The sequence below is a fragment of the Oncorhynchus kisutch genome, linkage group LG3 (genome assembly GCF_002021735.2).
Source record: "Oncorhynchus kisutch isolate 150728-3 linkage group LG3, Okis_V2, whole genome shotgun sequence".
In the NCBI taxonomy this organism is placed as follows: domain Eukaryota; kingdom Metazoa; phylum Chordata; class Actinopteri; order Salmoniformes; family Salmonidae; genus Oncorhynchus; species Oncorhynchus kisutch.
Window position 1 is genome coordinate 41,774,601 of NC_034176.2, and position 15,858 is coordinate 41,790,458.

General features: G+C 40.7%; 1 protein-coding gene across 1 annotated transcript in view; it reads right to left on the bottom strand.

The window, feature by feature from the left end:
- The window catches only part of ghra (growth hormone receptor a), an 83,836-nt gene extending 81,129 nt beyond the window's left edge, over positions 1-2,707 (bottom strand). Inside the window, exon 1 of the mRNA XM_031806390.1 lies at positions 2,392-2,707. The gene's annotated coding sequence lies outside the window, so the exon portion shown is untranslated. The remainder of the gene's footprint in view (positions 1-2,391) is intronic.
- Positions 2,708-15,858: the final 13,151 nt, after the last annotated feature.

Genomic DNA, 15,858 nt, shown 5'->3' on the forward strand with positions numbered 1-15,858 from the left:
GGCACTAGACCTCCACACCATAGATTAACAACAGAGAGTTAATGGAAGCCCTCTCTTATCAGCTCTCCAAACAACAATTTTTAAAACAGATGCATTTTTTTCACTCCAATATTGTGTTATTTTTTCCTGATAAAGAGAGGCTAATTAAAAATAAATATGGTTAACAATTTACAGTATCACTCAGCCAGTGGTCTCACTTTTCTTGGTCATGCAACAATGTACACACGTACGCACACCACACACAATTCCTTCACCTTATCATGACCACCTGGAAATGATGTGAGATGTGGTATTGGTTTCCATTGCAAGAGTCTCCCCAATGGATATTACCCCCATGGCTGAGGCAGGGGTGTGTATGTGTAGTGGCATCTGCATGTAGGCTAGGAATAGGGCTGGGCGATATATATCGTATTTGAAGATTTATGGATCCACATACTGGTGTGGATTTTTACATGAAGATCTATAACAATATTTTGATATAGTGCTAAGTAAATGAAAAGTGGTACAAATTGGACTACTTCACAGTCAGTTTTGTCCTAGTTTGGTTGAGCAATCAGAATGGAGAAAGACCATTAAAACCATTTCGATTTTTTTGCTGCTCATGCACTAGTCCTCCTAAAAACGGTTTCTAACTTTTATCATTCTGAAACATGAAATACCATGAAATACCACTATACCGTCCAAAATGTGAAAACATATTGAGATATGATATTTTGGCCATATCGCGCAGCCTAACATGCTGCCCAGACAGCCCGCGTTGCATATGCAAGCGGTGCAAAATAAATGTACACATACATGTTATTATTCAATAATTTCATCCAAACTGCTTGAACACGCGCGTCAACGGGAGCCTGCGTAGCCAGGCCCTAAAATAGAACTTAGTTCTATTTGACACTTGACGTGCTGCAAGTCCCACCTCTACCATCTACTCATTGGTTTTTACAAGCAGATACACATGTGGGGGGATTGAAAGATGAACGAGCTCCACACTCCAGTTGGTGGCGTTAATGCATCTTAAAGTTGGTTGCCAACCTCCATATAAAATCAGAAGAAGAAGAATTGAGGAGAGATTAATCATAGACAACTAACTCAAAACTAACTATGACTCATAAATGGGTAAAAATTCTAAAAAGCAAAAAAAATTACCATATGCATTTCAGGTAAATTAGCAACCCAATGTTTATCTCCCAGAACAAATTAGCTAGTAACAGCAAGATTGCTAAATGTCCATGAATGTTTCCAATGTGTTTCAAACTCTCCCCAAATGAATATAGTTGGTTCATCAGGTACATCTGCCCAACAAGACGGGAATCAAAATGATTTAGACATGATGTTACACCAACATTCCATTCTCAACTATTGAGGAATAGATAAAAATACACCATGGATCACATTCCTACGGTAGATGCACCCACAACATTGCACCTCAAGTTTGATCAATAAAGAACATAGAATATTGTATACTTTCATAACTGCCATTGCATAGCTTGTAGCCTGTTTAATGTAAACTCCTAATAAAAACATTTGTTAAATGCATGAAGTATCCTATTGCATGCATTGTCTTTTTTTTTATTGTGATATGATATTATTTTTAATATTATTATTTTTTTATTCCTGGACATTCATCATATTTCCCATGCAAAAACCTAGCCTTTGAGTGACCCAAAAATTATTATGGTTTTACAACAACAAAAAATATGACATGGTTTGTTTACGCCCTGCTTGCAATAGGTCACTCCATGCATTTGGAATTGTAATGCAATAGGTCATTGCCATTCTTCACATTTGGATTTTGTGTCGTTGCCATTTTAGACTAGGCTATCATCCACAAACTGTCAACAGGGGTCGGTCTCGGAGCCCTGTGAAATCATTAGGGAATGGAGAATCTTTAACTATTGAAGCAAGAATGGTACAGCATAATGATGGATTAAAGCGTGTTTAAATAGTGAATTCCAGAGGCGTGACCTTCCTGTTAAAACTACTGAACTTCTTATGGAAACCGAAACACTCTTAACCACCTTCATCTGCATCTTCCATGCAAATAAATACCAAACGCTAACATCGCAGAAACGTGCACCACACACATGTGCCTCATAATCGCTTAGGGCAGATCAGTCAAAATAATGAAAATAACTATTTCCTTTATATTTTCCGCAAAAAAGAAAAACAGCTTTAATCAATAATATGGAACAATAAAATGGAATTGTACACCCTTACAATACATGTAGCAACAGATGGTTGATGTTGAACAGCGACTCATCAAAACTTTTTGCTAGTCCCAGTCTGCGAGATTCATCCCGCGAAAAGCATTGAGAAAACATCTCAAATGAAATTCATTTTTTATAAAGGCAGACGATTGCTAGCATAATTGTATTATATACACACACTCACCTAATACTATGTTGTCAGCTGGAAAAATTCGTGAGTGGTGTCGACTTCTTACGATTTGTTCATCTGACAGAACCAGGACAGACACAACTGGTACGCCTTTTAACTCCACGATGTAGCCTAACCCCCTCAACGGACAATGTAGCCTTAATAAAGAAACCAATCCAATGTTAACATTACCATACTTCAAGCTATGAGTGATCACTACTAACAGCTATTCTTTTTTGATTGATTCCTCTATACGACCAAATTGACACTATCGCTATATTATTTCGTCTGGGATGAAGACAAGCACGACAGGGATTCATAGAGGTACAGTGAGTGCTCCTTTTACAGCTCCGGGCTCTCTCAACAGTAAAGCGTGAGAATAAGCGCCCCCGTCCGGAAAATGTTCACGAAATTTCTCCGCGAAATCAAGAGGGTGAGATACATTTGAAATCGTCAGAATTTCTAGAGATAAGCTAACCCTAACCCTTTAACCTAACTCCTAAACTTAACCCTAACCTTTATCCTAGCTAATGTTAGCCACCTAGCTAGAATTACTAAACATAAAGAAAGTTTTGCAAATTCGTATCGAATTGTAATTTTTAACATATCATACGAAATGGGGGATGGACATCTACAAATTAATACATACGATACGAAACGAAACATATCAATCTAGATGGAGTGTCTCGGATTTATGTACAGAATAATACGAAATGCTCTGAGTATAGCTGCAGGTCTTACACAAGTTCAGATTTCATTCACAAAATGCCTTATGAACTAACAATCAGACTTGAATCTGTCTGAAATTATACCTTAAGTCTGTAGCTTGACAGCAGTAGTACCTATTTCTATCATCCTTCAATAACTGTTTGAATAAATCAGGATGTTCACTGGCATCAAATACAATGTTTTTGGATCACTAGAAAGAAAATTGATGGATACATTCCCGTGGGGGAAATCATGGGACATCACAACATTACAAACTACTGGAGTCTATGGAGTCAGACTACTAGAAGAGATGAACAACACCTTTTATATTAAAACTACAGAAGGACTTGAAAGAGAAATATACCACTAAATATACCAAATACATTTACATATTTAATTTATTTAACAAAACAAACTATGACAAATAACATAATTACAGCAACACAATGGACACATCACTACATGTCACAGGAACTGAATGGCTACTGAGAGTGGATTATGGTTGTACACCTTAGGAAAAAAGGTGCTAAGTAGAACATATAGTCTACTTCTGCTTGTCCACATAGGGGAACCACATTTGGTGCTAGGTAGAAACCTTTGCAGATGGTTCTACCTACAATATACAACAATAAGATCAATCACTGTGTTTGTGTGTGTCTGTGTGTTTGTGTGTGTGTGTGTCAAATCAAATTGTATTGGTCACATACACGTGTTTAGCAGATGTTATTGCAGGTGTAGCGAAATTCTTGTGTTTCTAGCTCTGACAGTGCATATCTAACAAGTGATATCTAACAATTTCACAGCATGTACCCAATCCACACAAATCTAAGTAAAGGACTGTAATTAAGAATATATAAATATATGGATGAGCAATGTCAGAGTAGTATAGACTAAGATACAGTAGAATAGTATAGAATACAGTATATAGATATGAGATGAGTAATGCAAGATATGTAAACATTATCAAAGTGACTAATGTTCCATTTATTAAAGAGGCCAGTGATTTCAAGTCTATGTATATAGGCAGCAGCCTCTATGTGCTAGTGATGGCTATTTAACAGTCTGATGGCCTTGAGATAGAAGCTGTTTTTCAGTCTCTCTGTCCCAGATTTGATGGACCTGTACTGACCTCGCCTTCTGGATGATAGAGGGGTGAACAGGCAGTGGCTCGGGTGGTTGTTGTCCTTGACAATCTTTTTGGCCTTCCTGTGACATCGGGTGCTGTAGGTGTCCTAGAGGGCAGGTAGTTTGCCCCCGGTGATGCGTTGGGCAGACCACACCACCCTCGGGAGAGCCCTTTGGTTTCAGGCGGTGCAGTTGCCGTACCAAGCAGTGATACAGCCCGATAGGATGCTCTCAATTGTGCATCTGTAAAAGTTTGTGAGTGTTTTAGGTGCAAAGACACATTTCTTCAGTCCCCTGAGGTTGAAGAGGATCTGTTGCGCCTTCTTCACCACACTGTCTGTGTGGGTGGAACATTTAAGTTTGTCAGTAATATGTACGCTGAGGAACTTGAAGCTTTCCATCTTCTCCACTGCGATACTGTCGATGTGGATAGGGAGGTGCTCCCTCTGCTGTTTCTTGAAGTCCACGATCATCACCTTTCCTTTGTTGACGTTGAGTGAGAGGTTATTTTCCTGGCACCACCCTCCCAGAGCCTTCACCTCCTCCATTTAGACTGTCTCTTCATTGCTGATAATCAAGCTTACTACTGTTGTGTCGTCTGCAAACTTGATGATTGAGTTGGAGGCGTGCTTGGCCACGCAGTCATGGGTGAACAGGGAGTACAGGAGGGGGCTGAGAACGCACCCTTGTGGGGCCCCAGTGTTGAGGATCAGTGAAGTGGAGGTGTTGTTTCCTACCTTCACCACCTGGGGGTGGCCCATCAGAAAGTCCAGGACCCAGTTACAAAGGGCGGGGTTCAGACCCAGGGCCTCGAGCTTAATGATGAGCTTGGAGGGTACTATGGTTTTGAATGCTGAGCTATAGTCAATGAACAGCATTCTTACGTAGGACTTCCTCTTATTAAACCTTTAAAAGACCATCGTTGTTCATTGTTTATCCTTGGATCCCATAGAAGTTTGCTGATGCCACAACAGTGGTAGGCCTGGTCACCGACAACGACGAGACAGCCTATAGGGAGGAGGTCAGAGACCTGGCCGGGTGGTGCCAGAATAACAACCTATCCCTCAACGTAACCAAGACTAAGGAGATGATTGTGGACTACAGGAAAATGAGCACCGAGCACGTCCCCATTCTCATCGACAGGGCTGTAGTGGAGCAGGTTGAGAGCTTCAAATTCCTTGGTCATCAACAAACTAGATCGGTCCAAACACACCAAGACAGTCGTGAAGAGGGCACAACAAAGCCTATTCCCCCTCAGGAAACTAAAATGATTTGGCATGGGTCCTGAGATCCTCAAAAGGTTCTACAGCTGCAACATCGAGAGCATCCTGACCGGTTGCATCACTGCTTGGTATGGCAATTTCTCGGCCTCCGACCGCAAGGCACTTCAGACGATAGTGCGTATGGCCCAGTACATCGCTGGGGCAAAGCTGCCTGCCATCCATGACCTCTACACCAGGCGGTGTCAGAGGAAGGCCCTGAAAATTGTCCAAGACCCCAGCCACTCAGTCATAGACTGTTCTCTCTACTACCTCATGGCAAGCGGTACCGGAGTGCCAAGTCTAGGACATAAAGGCTTCTCAACAGTTTTGACCCCCAAGCCATAAGACTCCTGAACAGGTAACCAAAAGGTTACCCAGACTATTTGCATTGTGTTCCCCCCCCCCCCCAACCCCTCTTTTACGCTGCTGCTACTCTCTGTTTATCTTATATGCATGGTCAGTTTAACTATACATTCATGTACATACTACCTAAATTGGCCCGACCAACCAGTGCTCCTGGACATTGGCTAACCGGGCTATCTGCAATGTGTCCGACCACCCGCCAACCCCTCTTTTTACGCTTCTGCTACTCTCTGTTCATCATACATGCATAGTCACTTTAACGATACCTACATGTACATACTACCTCAATAAGCCTGACTAACAGGTGTCTGTATAAAGCCTTGCTACACTTTTTTCAAATGTCTTTTTACTGTTGTTTTATTTCTTTACTTACCTACACACACACACACACACACACACACACACACACACACACACACACATATACATTTTTCCCCTCGCACCATTGGTTAGAGCCTGTAAGTAAGCATTTCACTGTAAGGTCTACACCTGTTGTATTTGGCGCACGTGACAAATAAACTTTGATTTGATTTGATAATGTTGTGCTCTATGGGGAAAACCAAAGGCTGTGCAATGTGTGTCCCTACCCTGTGAACAATACAAAGTTGGTTTAAGGTCACTAGGTCACATGGTCAAGGAGCTACTGAAAGTCAGAAGTTGAATTAATAAATTAAGGTAAAATAAAAAACAAGAATGTAGCTTGGAATGTAGCCTCATGCTTTGATGTCATCCTTCAGAAGAATAGGCTGACAGTAAAAAATCATGGATCATCTAGAAATTGCAGATTGTGAGACAGTCTATGATGAATATCTGTGTGACCAAATTTCTGAGTAAGCACTGCCAAATGCAGTGAAACTGATTTTGTTTCCGGTGTGGTTGAAAGAGAAAATGTTGTCTGATATGTGAGATTGCAGTATTTAATAAAAGTTGAAAAAACGGTTGTTCGGGATCACTTGGAGGTCCTACTGGATGGCTGTTTGTGGTCCCTGAATTTCAGCTGTCAATGAATGTGACCTCTGACCCCAACAGCCATCAAGTAGGGGAGGGGCTGCACTGCCTCAAGTCTGCAAGCCCTGCCTCTGCTCGTGAGAGGGAAAAACTCAGCACTTCTTTGCACACATACCACATTGAAGAGGGGATGTTTTGTAACAGTGCCCATTGGCATAGGCCTACCGGCAAGGCACATATTTGTAAACATTTAGCCTGTTCTGAGAATGTATATTTTTGGGTTGGAGGGAGGTTCTGAGAACATTTTTCCCCTGAACATCTTCCTGGGAGGTTTTATTTTTGTTCTGAGAACAGAAATAATAGGTTATTTTGATTTTTTTTTAAACTTTCACTGAATGTTTCAATCAGACTTAATAATACCGCTAGCTTAGGTTAAATGTTTCATACTCGAAGCACAGATAGTGACATATGGAAATTAATTTGCTGAAAAAATAATCATACAAACACATTCCTTTATTAATGTAGCAAGGCATCAATCAGTGAGATTTGAACCTATGATCTTCTGTTTCCTATCCATGGAATTAGTCCACTGCACCACCAGGATAGAGTTAGCATGTCATGTTTTTTAACTCATACAAAGCTGTTCATTTTAGTCATTTTAAATGGACCCCATTTCAAATGAGTGCTTGTATGGACCCCATACAAGCACTCATTAAGATCAGATGCGGCCAATTAGTGGGTGTGGCCAACACTCCTGAACACACTTAACAACATTTTTATAACATTCTTAGAATGTTTTTTAACATTACTCATGTTTTCTTGTGTTTTCTTATGGAAAGTTTTCATAATGTTCTGAGAACATGACTTTAAATAGAACCACGAACAAACCTGCAGAAAACGTTATTCTGAAGTACTGATATTCCCAAAGAAGAACGTTGTTTCTTAACGTTCTCTGAACTATTTGAGAACATTCCCAATGTCAAAACAGTTGGATAACATTCCTAAAACATTACCAACATTTTAATTAAATGTAACAATGTTAAACTTTTAGGAAACGTTCTGTTAAAGTAATGAAATACCAAGAAAATAACGTTATTTTGTCAAGTTCCTGAAATGTGCTGAGAATGTTAAAAAGCCAAGCAACTTTGCTGCACCTTTCCCTCCCAGAACGTTGTGGGAATGTTTTATGCAAAATAACCCTAGGACAACCACATTCTAAAAAACATATGGTTCTCGGAACATTATGTGCTAGCTGGGATAGTTACACTAAGAAAACTACAAACTATACTGCAGCCCTTTTTGGAACACTATCTTTCTTTCTCTCTCTTCCAAATACCCACATAAAATGCAAATCTCATATATCAATGCATGCATAGACATTTTCCCTATTAATTTGACAATCTAGGCATTTGCTTGCTGGTGTGGAATTTGCCATGCTGCATTTTGCATGCATGCCTCGGCCTGCATAACTATGGCTGGTAGAAAATGCCTGTAATATCCAAAGTGCTCAGCAGCCGAGGGCAGCAGCCCGGTTTTTCTGGCCATGTGCCATTTCTATGTTTGCCTCCAGATTGCTCTGCTGATATCAATTGTGCTGCAGAAGGATAGATCTATAGGGCTCAGAAGTTACGGCTTCCCCTGTTTTTCTTTCTTCTGTGCTGTGCATAAAACGCTGTGCAGGTGAGCGGGATGGATCCGATGTAGCAAAATATGGAAGGATGAGTGTAAAAGGGGAAGGACTCCCCGACCCCAGTGCATCTGTTAATGTGTTTTAGAGAAATGCATCTCTCTGTTTGCAATTCAACCTGGGAGTATTCACAGAATTTTTCTGTGAGGTCAGAGATTGGGGCTACACGTGACACTATTGCTTTGAGTTCAAGACAGTGTGATATTTGGCAAAGAAAATCCATTACCCTTATATACGGTTGCAAAGATCTGGCAACGGTCCCAAAATTCCCTGGTTTTCCAGAAAACCTGGTTGGAAGACTCCCTGAACGGAGGGAATAAGCAGGAAATCCGGAACCCTCCTACCAGGACTTCTGGAAAACCTGGGACTGTGGGAAAATTAACGGATTTTTGCAATCCTACACTGGTATGATCCATCACAATGTATTTAATGGGTAGTTTAAACCAACACGTTTTTCCTCTAAACACTTGGGGTATAAGGTGTGTGGAACAACCCTCTTATCAGTTGTGTTATTTAAAAGCACAGTATACCAGAGCTTTGACTGGATGGAGGGCCAATAAAAACATATATTATTTAGATGTTTTGTTCCCTTTTCGTTCACCTCTGAATGATCGGCGGGGGGGGGGGGGGGGGGTAAATTAAATGTGACAATGAGAACAATACAGCTGACCCATATGGCCTGGATCCACCTCGCTCTTGTACTGAAGTGCAAGTCTGGCTGCTTTTCTGTATTATCCTCTGGGCCCTGCTACAATCCTTTTATTGGATTTTTGGCCAACAATTTTAGATGGTACTTAACATGACTGTGAAAAACTGCATCATGTTCCACAACACAACAACAGATAGTGCAAAATGAGTGTTGTTGACCTTGCTGAATAGGGTCAATAGGCTACAGTGGGCGATGAAAGAAGAGTAATTGCACACAACTAAATATAGCACTAAGGCTGAACAAGACATGAAAAAAATACTTTTAATCAGGCTTTGTCAGAACAAGTTACTTAACGCGAAATGCTTACTTATAAGCCCTTAACCAACAATGCAGTTCAAGAAAGAGAAAATATTTACGAAATAAACGAAAGTAAAAATTATAAATGATAAAAAGTAACACAATAAAATAGCAATAATGAGGCAATATACAGGGGGGTACCGGTACCGAGTCAATGTGCGGTGGTACAGGTCAGTCTAAGTCATTCGTACATGTAGGTAGGGTAAAGTGACTATGCATAGATAATAAACAGCAAGTAGAAACAGTGTAAAAACAAATGGGGGGGTCAATGTAAATAGTCCGGGTGGCCATTGGATGAATTGTTCAACATTCAGAACATTTTGAGGATCTGGGTCTCATGCCAAATCTTTTCAGTCTTCTGAGGGGGAAAAGGTGTTGTCGTGCCCTCTTCACGACTGTCATGGTGTGTTTGGGCCATGATAGTTTGTTGGTGATGTGGACACCAACGAACTTGAAACTCTCGACCCACTCCACTACAGCCCCGTCAATGTTAATGGGGGCCTGTTCGGCCCGCTTTTTCCTGTAGTCCACGTTCAGCTCCTTTGTCTTGCTCACATTGAGGGAGAGGTTGTTGTCCTGTCACCACACTGCCAGGTCGCTGACCTCCTCCTTATAGGCTGTCTCATCGCTGTCGGTAATCAGGCCTACCACTGTAGTGTCGTCAGCAAACTTAATGATGGTGTTGGGGTCGTGTTTGGTCACGCAGTCGTGGGTGAACAGGGAGTACAGGAGGGGACTAAGCACGCACCCCTGAGGGGCCCCAGTGTTGAGGATCAGCGTGGCAGATGTGTTGTTGCATAGGCCTACTTCATGCGATGATGAACCACAACCATTTCTCTGTGGCCATGTATCACTACAATGTCTGTAGCTGATCAGATCTGAGGATTACTGTAAATAAAAGAGAAAAATCTACAATACTTAGAACATTTTATACAATGTTAATTCCTCAATCACTGTTATTGTGGTCAGTTGAAGAAAATGAAGACAAATAAAACATTCCTGTCAACCTTGCTATAGCAATAAGCAGTCCTGAAGTTGCATGTCCTAAAGCTTGAGCGTTGAGGTGCTGTTGCTATTGCTGTCCTTTCAGAGCAGACAGGGACTGTTGATCATGTAGCCTGTGATTTCTCTGGGTACACATACTGTATCTAAATAGGGCTTGGACACCGGAGATTCAGAAAAACATTTACTAAGCATCACCATGGCTCTGAGTGTCACCTTTAAACCACATTAATGCAGATGTGGAGATTTTGAACCAATCAGCATTTCTTTACCATCACATGATCAAATGGATCACATTCACTGCCTGGAGGTTGGGAATGCCTAGGATTCATAGATGCTGTCAATCTTTCCTGCGTCTTATCTCGGTGATATGTCTGTGCTAATAATTACATTTGATTGATGTCCCACAGCATTGCATGATGGCTAAGAAAATTATAGAATAATACTTTGTGGTGAATACACATGTCAAATGGGATATTTTCTGCCACTATCTTCTCCTACTGAATTGGTATGTACAGTTGAAGTTTACATACACCAAATACATTTAAACTCCGTTTTTCACAATTGCTGACATTTAATGGTAGTAAAGATTCCCTGTCTTAGGTCAGTTAGGATCACCACTTTATTTTAAGAATGTGAAATGTCCGAATAATAGTAAAGATAATTATTTATTTCAGCCTTTATTTCTTTCATCACATTCCCAGTGGGTCAGAAGTTTCCATACACTCAATTAGTATTTGGTAGCATTGCCTTTAAATTGTTTGACTTGGGTCAAACGTTTTGGGTAGCCTTCCACAAGCTTCCCACAGTAAGTTGGGTGAATTTGGGTGAATTTGGCTCATTCCTCCTGACAGAGCTGGTGTAACTGAGTCAGGTTTGTAGGCCTTGCTCGTACACGCTTTTTCAGTTCTGCCCATACATTTTCTAGAGGATTGAAGTCAGGGCTTTGTGATGGCCACTCCAATACCTTGACTTTGTTGTCCTTAAGCCATCTTGCCACAACTTTGGAAGTATGCTTGGGGTCATTGTCCATATTGAAGACCCATTTGCAACAAAGTTTTAACTTCCTGACTGATGTCTTGCGATGTTGCTTCAATATATCCACATAATTTTCATTCCTCATGATGTCATCAATTATATGAAGTGCACCAGTCCCTCCTGCAGCAAAGCACCCCCACAACATGATGCTGCCTTACCCGTGCGTCATGGTTGGGATGGTGTTCTGCAGCTTGCAAGCCTCCCCCTTTTTCCTCCAAACATAACAATGGTCATTATGGCCAATCAGTTCTATTTTTGTTTCATCAGACCAGAGGACATGTGTCCAAAAAGTACGATCTTTGTCCCCATGTGCAGTTGCAAACCGTAGTCTGGCTTTTTTATGGACGTTTTTGGAGCAGTGGCTTCTTCCTTGCTGAGCGGCCTTTCAGGTTATGTCGACATAGGACTCGTTTTTACTGTGGATATAGATACTTTTGTACCTGTTTCCTCCAGCATCTTCTCAAGGTCCTTTGCAGTTGTTCTGGGATTGATTTGCACTTTCGCACCAAAGTACGTTCATTTCTAGGAGACAGAACGCGTCTCCTTCCTGAGCGGTATAACGGCTGCGTGGTCCCATGGTGTTTATACTTGCGCACTATTGTTTGTCCAGATGAACGTGGTACCTTCAGGTGTTTGGAAATTGCTCCCAAGGATGAACCAGACTTGTGGAGGTCTACAATTTTTTTTCTGAAGTCTTGGCTGATTTATTTTGATTTTCCCATGATGTCAAGCAAAGAGACACTGAGTTTGAAGGTAGCTCTTGAAATACATCCACAGGTACACCTCCAATTGGCTCAAATTATGTCAGTTAGCCTATCAGAAGCTTCTAAAGCCATGACATCATTTTCTGGAATTGTTCAAGCTGTTTAAAGACACAGTCAACTTAGTGTATGTTCAGATCCACTGGAATTGTGACACTGTGAATTATAAGTGAAATAATCTGTCTGTAAACAATTGTTGGAAATATGACTTGTGTCATGCACAAAGTAGATGTCCTAACCGACTTGCCAAAACTATAGTTTGTTTACAAGAAATTTGTGGAGTGGATGAAAAATTAGTTTTAATGACTCCAACCTAAGCGTATGTAAACTTCCGACTTCAACTGTACCACAAAGGCTATGTTTAATTTAGTTCATTTAATTCAAATTCAAAAATGTATCCTCCTATTCTTCACTTAATGTCCCCTATAATGCATTTAGTAAGGGTTCACACCGAGTGAGTAGCCGTTCACCACCACTGTCAGCAGCTTGCTCTCTATTGAATTATGATGGCAGGAGCTGAGAGCGCTGCATGCTTCACTCACACGTACACTCACACTCCACACACGCATGCATGTATGCACAACCTAATGGCATTCATGCTTTCATTGGGAAGGACAGGAGTGTGTGTGTGTGTGTGTGTGTGTGTGTGTGTGTGTGTGTGTGTGTGTGTGTGTGTGTGTGTGTGTGTGTGTGTGTGTGTGTGTGTGTGTGTGTGTGTGTGTGTGTGTGTGTGTGTGTGTGTGTGTGTGTTTGTTTGGAAATGACAATCAAAGCATAAAAAGTCATATACCGGGTTTTGCATACTTAGAACTGACGTAAGTCATAAAGAAGTGAACCCTATACACAAGTCCACTTCATCTCATTTACTCAACAGGGACCGGGAATATGTGAGAACACATGTCTATATCTGATGAAGACTAATAGCCTCACATCGGGTCTGTCAATGGGTTTCACCCGCCATTTGCGCAATGCATCTTGACTCCTTACCCAGTCAGACGCATAAAGAAAACCCACATGGGACGGATGGAGGGATGGACTGAGATGGGAAAATTGAAGTGGATTGGTGTAGCTTGTTTGGATGTGGAGGATCTACAGAGAAGCAGCGTTAGAGCCCCAGTCAGTGGCAAAACAAGACAATTAAAACAGACGCCCACTCTAATCACTGAATGCATCATGCAAATGTTAATTTATAAGAGTCTGTTTGTGTTTTAATGTTGGCTGTTATCACAGAATATAAATCAAGGACTTAACACTGATGAAAAGAGGGAAGGTGGGGGTGGAAAGTGAGTACAGGAAGGAACCCAGGGATGAAGAGAGAAAGAAAAAGATGGAGCATTTAAAAGAAGGAGAAAATCCCCCAAAATAACATGGTGCAAGACTGAAACATTGTGAAAACAAAATAGAATTGCATTTACTTTCCTATCACTTTTACTTTGTTATTACTACATGGCTAATTTGTATTATTATCTTGAAAGGAGCTTGACATAATTAAGTTTCAAGATGTACTTGTCATATGTACGGGATACACATGGTATACACCATCCAACGTGAAATGAGAGAAAGGGATTAATGAAGGGGTGGTGACTGAGGGGGTTCTCTTTATTGTCATTCCAAAAAATGTATTTCACATTTTGTGTATTTAAAATGTAGAATAAAATGTAGATGCTACATTTATCAAGAGAACTTGGCTCCTATTAAATAAAAACTGGACAATGTGCACTGCATATTTGTAAGGTAAATGTGACTTTTTGCACATTGGATTCGATAAAATCAATGTCTGTGTGAGATAAATAGCCAGGCAATAACAAACAGCATATTCAAACATCCTCTCTCCCAGAGCAAGAGTGATTCGTTATGGAAGCCACCCAGGGAGGAAAAAATCATTGAAAGATAGAACATTTAAAAGGAGGAAAAAAATCCACAAGCTAAAACTTCGGGTGCAGGAGTGAAAGATTGGGAAAACAAATGAGAGAAAGGGATGAATGAAGGGTTGATGACTTTTACCTGTTTATGTTTTCCACATATGGTGGATTTAGATCTGTAAAATAAGATGCATAGATGCAATATGTATAAAAGTGACTTGAGTCATGTTATATAAGAAAAAACTGGAGAATGTGCACAGCACATTTAATAATCATAAAAAAACAACTGTAGACTGTATTTCCAATGCTCAATGCGCATATTTGTGAGGTAAATATGTTTTTTTGCACTTTGGATTCAATGAAATCAATGAAACCATGTTTGCTGTCTGTGCGGGATAAATAGTCACGCGACAACAAACAGCATATTCAAACATGCTCTCTCCCAGGGTAAGAGTGATTTATTCTGCTTGTCAGTTCGCAGTTTTGATTGAAAAGGGAACCTTACCCGAGACGCTCAGAAAAAGTGCCTTTGGGAAGTGTGTGCGTGCGTTTCAATGTGCATGTATGAGTGGTAGACAAGGTAAAAGAGACTCTTTTTTTTTAAAGCAGCTCATGCCAAAATCAACCATAAGCTTTGAATTTAGGGTTTTGCCAATTGTGGGGTATAAACCACCAATGTTTGACTTGTAACTGTTTTAAATAGTTTTTTTTTTTAACAGACTTTAATCAAACCATTATTGACATCACTACAGTATCTACATTATATACTGAGAAAACATACTCATACAGAAATCTAGCTAGACTAGGCAAGGGGTCAAATATGACTATGGAGACTATACAGGAGACACTTCTCTGTCCAATACATTTCCTACATTACATAAAAATTGAGGTAAGCCTGGTCTGATCTTATTTACTCAGAGAAGAGAGACAAAGAGACGTGCTAAGAGCAGCTTGTCGCTTATGCCGTGTACTGAACATTTCAATATTTTGCAATCACGGCAATGACATCTTTCTGTCTTTCTCTGCTCTCCCTCATTGACCTTTGCTCTTTCACTGTCCTTGTTCCCTCCCTTTCGTGTGCACCCTTTATTTGTCTATATTTTACTAATCACCCTCTCCAGGAGCTGACCTAGAAACCTATGGTTGTGTTTGGTTAAGCTGTGCAACACTGTTCACATTGTGTCATCTCCTAATACAGCACAAATACATCCCACCAGGGGATTCCAGCCTACCATGGGACTTCAAGTTTCTCCAATAACACATGGTTGCATTGAATTGTAATGTTTTTGATAACAGTTGTGTAATTACATCAGGTTCTGTATACATGTAACAGCTGACTATTGACTGCATGAAGAAGTAAATTGGTTTGTGCGTAGTGTTCTGTTCACTGTTCCCACTGACGCACACACACACACTTATCCAGCATTGTTGCTTATGGCTGTGAGGCTCTTCACACCAGTCTTTATTAAATGGTTCTCTGGGATGCCACACAAACCAAGCCCGGAAAGAGAGAAAGACAATCAATCACTTAATCACTCACACACACAAATACTCTATTTCTCTTCTCTCCTCTTCCACAAGACGTCACATATCCTGGAGGGAAGGAAACCAGAAGCAGCCGTCGATCTGGAACCCATCCCCCTTCCAGAACATGACCCTTGAACCAGCCCCACCCTCCAAGTGTATAGATTTAGCTCCAACTCTAGTTCCAGTCTCAGTC